We start from the raw sequence: 7,729 nt of genomic DNA, 5'->3' as shown, positions 1-7,729 counted from the left end.
GCAATATTTTTGGAGGTTCTCATTTTGGAGTTTTTTTCAGGAAGTAATTGGTGGATTATTTCAATAAGTATTATACCCTCTGATTCTAGGATATCAGGGAAGATTTCTTTGACAGTTTCCTGTAAGATGTTGTAAAGGCTATCTTTTTTTTCCATTATGACTTTCAGATAGTATAATATTCTTAGATAGTCTCTCCTGGATTTATTTTCCAGGTCAGTTGTTTTTCCTATCAATTATTTTACACTTTCACCTACTTTTCTTTTCATATTTTTTGTTTCACTGATTCTTGATATCTTGTTGAGTCACTCATTTCTATTTTCCAATTTAAATTTTTAGTCAATTATTTCTTCAGTTTTTTTTTTAACCTCCTGCATTTGACTAATTGTACTTTTAAGAGTTGTTTTTTTTTTTTCCTTTTCATCAGTTTCATTCTTCAAGTTGTTTCTTTTTCCATTTTGTCCAATATATTTATTCGTTTGATTGTTTACTTATTTTTGGTTCACAAGTTTATTATGAAAAACACTACAGCACTCTCATGCAGTAACATCTTACAGGGAAAAAAAAAAAAAAAAAAAAACATTTCAGTTCAAAATAATTCACCAGTCTCTGACAATAACACAAAACAATGCAGGGCTGAGGCTGGGAAAGGAAATAAATTGAGTGCAGACAAATCATACAATTAAATTAAACAGTATTCCCTGAAATGCTGAAAATAAACAAAACAATTTCAAAACTCACAAATAGAGGGGAGGCCTTGGTACTTATTTTTCAAAGCATTCATTAAGCTCCAATGATTGTTTGCTGCTATCCTTATCTACAGTCATTCTGAATAAAGTTATAGCTAAATGGAAAATTAAATTGTATTTGTGAGGTGTTAATGTTTACATCTTAATATCTGCAGTCTTTCAGAGAAAGCAAAGATAACTACAAATAGCCTATGCCAGAAACTGGTTTCTTGACCAACAACAGCATGCAATGAACTGGTTCATTCTAAAATAGTCAAGGCTGTTGATGACACATTTTTATAATAATTTTTAAATTATATATATGTATATGCATATGTGTGTATATATATGCACATGTGTGTATATATATACATATGTGTGTATATATATGCATATGTGTGTATATATATATATAAAATAAATGGTACATTTTTTGGTTTGTTTGAAAACAAAAAGTTCTTTGAATGATAACTAATTTTTGACACTTTTGAGTTACTATTGCTCTTCCCATTTCCTTTAGGTCAACATATGGTTCATGGCAATACTGTACAAATTTAAAATCTCATTATAGGAAGTAATCTGGGGTACAACTAGTAACATGTAGTTTACCTCTACATGATGCTAAGTCAAACTTGCAAGAAAGAGTTCACTAGAGTATCATCAAGTTCCATAATTGCAGCTTGGTTACCAGCACGGTAGCAATAATTTAGAGCAATGAATATTGTTACTACATTCCTTTCATGGCATCAATTATATCCCTCCATCACCAACTGTTGAGCTCTGGATATCAATGTAAGGCCATTGGCATAATTAAATATCTCTGAAATATCTTGTCCAATTGTATGTCCAGCACCTCAAAGAGAAATACCCCAACCACCACAGTAATCCGGATCTGACCAAAGCAAGTCACACATTGGACCCTCATGGAGAACTTCTTGTAGGTGATCAAATGCTTTGATATGATCCAGTGTATCTATGCCTAGTGAGAGACCGCCATGTAGACAGAATATCTGCCAATCCACCATGGCAGTTAGAGGAAGATGATCATAAAGGTCTGTAAAATATTGCCAAACATTTGCATTTCCATATTTCCTTAAATGGATTCATGATTCCCTCAAAGAATAGCGATTTGTTCATGTGATGACCACGCTAGCACCCCAGACACCCCAGAATCAATCAGAGACAGGATAAGCAAAAGTCTTTAGTCTTTATTCTTGGTCTTTAGATTCAGGATTGAACAGGATGGAAGCAGAATCTCCTCAACCACCTTCTTCCTTGTTCAACACCAAAGTGACCTTGGCTAGCCTTAGTCCACCCCCTAGTCCCTCCTACAAACTTCTGTATACACCAATCATTGAGCCAGCACAGGATAGTGGGAAGGACCATTTTCCAAGCATATGCCCATAAAGTATTGTCCAATTGCTAATTAGTCCTAAGTGCTTGAAACAACCTCAGTGTAACAACTCAAGAGTTTCAGCCCTCTACACGTTCATTATAACAACCCTTAAAAAAGAGCTACAAGTAGTATTACTCTTTCAACTGAATAATATCTTCTTTCAACATCATCTCTCATAAACAAATAATTTGTCTGATGATTTGCCACTAATTCTAAAAAGTTCCATGAGATCATGAAATTGCCCATGAACATCTCCACAGACAGTGACTGGACATCACACTTCCTGTACATTGGACTCCTTTGAAAGAATTTAGCTTTTTCACAGAGACTCTTGACCCGGGACTCCTAGAGTTGCTTGCATTTGGTAAGCTACTTGATCCACTGGTCCAACTCCTTGATGAAGACCTTCTTATCGGTGATGCTGCTGCCACTGCTTGTGGCTCCACTGGCACCCTCTCCCAGCTGCTCCAGGGGCAGCAAGCATGCATTCACACAACTGCCACCACCACTTGCAGTGTCTGTGGGTGTCAGCTGGGCTTGTGTCTTGGCACTGGTATTTTGCCCTCTGAATCTCCTGGGCACCTGTGGCAGCAACTCCCCCTCTCCCTTTAGCTCTGGAATTCAGCTTCTCTGTAATCTCAAATTTATTTTTCAAGGAGCTGTTTTCTTCAGTCAGTTTTTGTGCTTTCTTTTCCAAACTTTCCATCTCAAATTTTCATAATTTTTTATAGCTCTCATTTCTTTACCCTATTTTCTTCCATCATTCTTTTTCTAAGAAATCTTTTTGAGCTGGAAACCAGTTTATATCACCCTTTGAGGCTTCAACTAAAGACATTTTGTCTTTGTTTTCTTTTCTGTATTTGTGTTCTGATATTCTTTGTATCCATACTTGCTTTCTGTTGTCTATCTGTGTTTTTTTTTTTTTGTTTGTTTTGTTTTTGTTGTTGTTTTGTTTTGTTTTGTTTTGTTTTTGCTCCTTTTTAAAAAAAGTTGAGCTCTGCTTCTAGGCACAGAGAAGATTGTTCTAAGTTTCTTTTACAGGAGAAAAGGAGCCTCTCATTGAATGTGCTGGGGCTTTTGGTGTGCAGGCTTTCCCACTGCACTTGGTGCACCTGGCCAAGTCCCACCTGTTTTGCTGGAGTTCTGGGCTCACCATTAACTTCTGTGTTTTTGTAGGAGGTGTCACACATACTCTGCTAACTTTCTGGCCTTCTGAACCAGGACAGAGTGGCCAATATTGCTGTATTTTGGTTAAGATTTGGTTCAGATAGATCCAGATACCAGTCGGAGTCCACACTAGGCCTCCCTGTGCCAGGCTTTCCAAGCCACAACTATATTGGGCCACATTCTCCCATACCTAATGAGGCAGATCTTTCCTGAAGTCCTTCCATGATATCTTAAATTGGAAAACTATTACATTCTGAATATTTGTGGGTTCAAAAACCTATTTAGAGGCTTGATCAAAAGTTGATTCTGAGGGAAGCTGGGGAGAGCTCAGGCAATATCCTGTTTAATTTCTGCCTTCTTGGTTCCCTTAAGTGAGTACTTTAGGAGATAGCGTTGGGGTGAATGTGAGACAGTGGGAAGTAAAGGAGAATCATACTTATACAATAACATCTGGACATTCAGAATCACCGTGATTGGGTGAGTGTAATGATCCAAAAAGTATCAATGACTAGAAAGAGTCCCACTAAAAAAGTAGGCAGTTACCTCTTCATGGTCCTCTCTCTCTCTCTCTTTATTTATTTATTTTATTTTAATAGGCTTTTATTTACAGGTTATATGTATGGGTAACTTTACAGCATTGAAAATTGCCAAACCTCTTGTTCCAATTTTTCCCCTCCTTCCCCTCTCCCCTCCCCCAGATGGCAGGATGATCAGTAGATGTTAAATGTATTAGAGTATAAATTAGATACATAATAAGTATACATGACCAAACCATTATTTTGTTGTACAAAAAAAAAACAGACTTTGAAATAGTGTACAATTAGCCTGTGAAGGAAATCAAAAATGCAGGCAGGCAAAAATATAGGGATTGGGAATTCAAGGTAATGATTCTTAGTCATCTCCCAGAGATCTTTCACTAGTGTAGCTGGTTCAGTTCATTACTGCTCCATTGGAACTGATTTGGTACATCTCATTGCTGCGGATGGCCAGGTCCATCAGAATTGATCATCATATAGTATTGTTGTTGAAGTATATAATGATCTGGCCCTGCTCGTTTCACTCAGCATCAGTTCACGTAAGTCTCTCCAGGCCTTTCTGAAATCATCCTGTTGGTCATTTCTTAACGAACAGTAATATTCCATAATATTCATATATGATCCTCTCTCAAAGATCAATCTTGTAGTATGTAGAGTTATTGAGAATTATGGGACATATGAAGTCATCATATAGTAAATAGAATCTAAGAAATGGATAATTAGAACAGGAGGCAGAAAATAGTAATCTGGGATGAGTCTGGTTTTTAAAAGACCTATAATGAATTAGAGAAGGTGCTGGGTCAATGACAGATAATAGAAACAGTTATCCTTGAAACTGAAACAAGTTTCTATTTGAATACTGAGAAAAGGTCACAGGCAAATTTCAGCCCTTCGATAAAAAGACATGATTGTGATTTGGTATTTGTATTTGTACACCTGATCATTTCTTTAGAAAATGATTCTGCTCGAGGAACTCAAAATTGTGTGGATGTCCCTCGATTGAGGAATGGCTAAACAAGTTATGATATATGAATGTAATGGAATATTGTTTTTCTATATGAAATGACAAGGAGGCTGATTATAGAAAAGCCTGGAAAGCCTTACATAAATTGATGCTAATTGAAGTGAGCAGGCCAAAAGAACATTGTATACAGCAAAAATAAGATTATGTGATGATCATCTGTGGTGTACTTGGCTCTTTTCAACAATGAGGTGATTAAAGGCAATTCCAATAGACTTAGGATGAAGATGCATCAAAACATAGAATTTTCACCTTTGTTGTAGTTGTTTATTTGAGGGTTTTCTCCCCCTTTTAATGTTTTTTTTTCTCCCTTTGATCTCTTTTGTTTGTTTTTGTTTTTGCACAGAATGGTGAATATGGAAATCTGTTTAGGAAAACTGCACTTTTAACCTATATTGTATGGCTTGTAGTCTTGGCAGGGCGGGAGGAGGGGTGGAGAAAGGCGGGGAGTAAGAAAAAATTGAAACACAAAATATCACAAAGGTAAATATTGAAAACTAACTTTGCTTATATATGGAAAAACAAAATGCTATTAACATTTAAAAGATAAGAAAACAATGCTATTTAAATAGTGCATTTTAATTTGCGCATGTGTATGTGATTATGACAAAAAATGTTCTGAATAATCATTGTACATGTGTTCTTTGTAGTAGCTAACTGGTATCTACTGCCAGATTAAATAGCATTACTTCCTCAGACTGGTTGGATAAAAAGGAATATAATTTTCTCTTTTTTTCTGAAATGAATAATATTTTTATAAGAAAAATGGTGTACATGGTATAGTGGAAAGCCTACCAATTTTGGAGTCAGGATGATCTAAATTCAAAGCTGGACTTAAAAGCAGCTTTATAACAATTGGCAAATCACTCATCTTCTATTTGCTTTAGCTTCCTCCTTTTCCTCCTCCTCCTTCTCCTTCTCCTCCTACCCTTCCTCCTCCTCCTTCTCTTCTCCCTCCTCCTCCTCCTCCTCCTCCTTCTTCTTCCTCTTCTGTCTTCCTTTTTCTTTCTTCTTCAATATATTTTTTAAATTTCAAGATTGGCTAGAATCTCTTTGCTTATTTCCACCAGAAATGGAATCTCCTACCTTCTGCCTCCAAAAAAAAGGAAATTCAATGTTTTAAATACATAGAATCAGGTCTACTGGCTTCAGTTATTTCTTGTAGTCATTCTGTAGTGTTTGAAGCTACATAGAATCTAAAAATAGTGTGACATGTCTTTACATTTAACAGCATATATTTGAAATTATGAAGGTAAAACATAAGAGCTCTTATCAAATGTTAAAGGGCGGTCTTCTGGAAGACAAATAAAATGAACCAGGTTAAAAATCTGAGAACATCAATTTTATATTTTACATTTTAAGAAAACTTCCTAATAATTAGGAATTTTCAAAATCAATATGCATGTTTCCTGAAATTGGCCTCAAACATTTATTAGCTAACTGACTCTGTGCAAGATAGTTACCCCTGTTTGCCTTACTTTCCTCATTTGTAAAATGAGATAGAAAAGCAAATGATAAACTACTTCAGTATCTTTGCCAAGAAAAGTCTGCATGAGGTAATGAAGAATTGGACATGACTGAAACAATTGAAGAAGAAAAATAAGAAAAAAAGCTTTTGTTGGTTAGATGAAGGGATTTCATAAATTAAATCAACTTCATAACTACAGGATGGGAAGATAGGGGAAAAGAAACATTTTGGGAAATTACATGGTATTTAAGATCAACATTTCACAAAAGTGTGATAAAGTAGCAAAAGAGATGAATGCAACTTAGAAAACAAAGACATAATGACTAGGAAAAGGGAAGTGATAGTGTCTATAAAACATTATTTTAAAATAGCATTTTATAGAGTTGTAATACACTATTTCAATCTTGCTAGTTTATTTCTGGGTATTACAGTTAGGAAGAACATTTTGAAAATATCCAGAGAAAAGAACAAATATGGTGAAGGGATTTCATGCAATACTTTCTGAAAATCTTGGAGTTTCCACCATTAATGAAAGTTTTAAATTAGAAAGTGACTGCCAACTTGGCATTTAAATATACTTACACACACACACACACACACACACACACACACATATAGTTAACATTTGTTTTTCCCAGTTACATAGAAAAACAATATTCAACGCTTGTAGCCCCCAATTTTGCATTCCAAATATTTTCCCTCCCATTCTACTGTTGCCCTTTGAGAAGACAGTTTGTTATGTTATGCATATGCAAACATGCAAAACGTATTTCCATATTATTCATGTTCTGAAAGATAATATAGACCAGAATAAAGCCAAACCAAGAAAAAATGAAGAAAACATTTAAATTATGATTTGATTTTCATTTAGTTTCCCCCCCCCCATCCCTGGAGATGGATAGCATTTCTTATCATAAGTTCTTCAGAATTATCTTAGATCTGAGAATAGCCAAGTCATTACTAGTTGATCATCACACACTATTGTTATTACTATTTGTGTGTGTGTGTGTTTGTGTGTATATACACACATATATATGATTTGTCTCAAAGAGATATAGACCTAATAGTTGTATTGCTTGGTTAAAAGGTAAGCATGATTTTAGAGACTACTGGGTATAATTGCATATTGATCTCCACATGGTTAAATGAGTTCACAATTTCACTAGGAGTTTGTCATATACTTTTTCTGTCATGGTAATCAATATGATAGATTTGTAATGGTATCTGAGTTCTTTTAATTTGTATTTCTCTAATCAGTAGTGGTTTGGAGCACTTTTTTTCCCCTGTAGAACTATAAATTGCTTTGATTAGTTTGTCTGAAAACTTTTTCATATTCTTTGACCATATATCAATTGTAGAGTGACTCATTTAAAAATTATAAAGTTGAATCTGTTCTTTGTTTATTTGAAAAATGAG

General features: G+C 34.9%; 1 pseudogene; it reads right to left on the bottom strand.

Annotated features, from left to right (window-relative positions):
* Positions 1 to 1,290: 1,290 nt before the first annotated feature.
* LOC127547049 (serine/threonine-protein phosphatase 2A catalytic subunit alpha isoform-like) lies at positions 1,291 to 3,311 on the bottom strand (annotated as a pseudogene).
* Positions 3,312 to 7,729: the final 4,418 nt, after the last annotated feature.

The sequence above is a fragment of the Antechinus flavipes genome, chromosome 1, assembly GCF_016432865.1.
Source record: "Antechinus flavipes isolate AdamAnt ecotype Samford, QLD, Australia chromosome 1, AdamAnt_v2, whole genome shotgun sequence".
Classification (NCBI taxonomy): domain Eukaryota; kingdom Metazoa; phylum Chordata; class Mammalia; order Dasyuromorphia; family Dasyuridae; genus Antechinus; species Antechinus flavipes.
The sequence above is the reverse complement of the archived record's forward strand: the minus strand, read 5'-3'. Positions and strand labels throughout refer to the sequence as shown.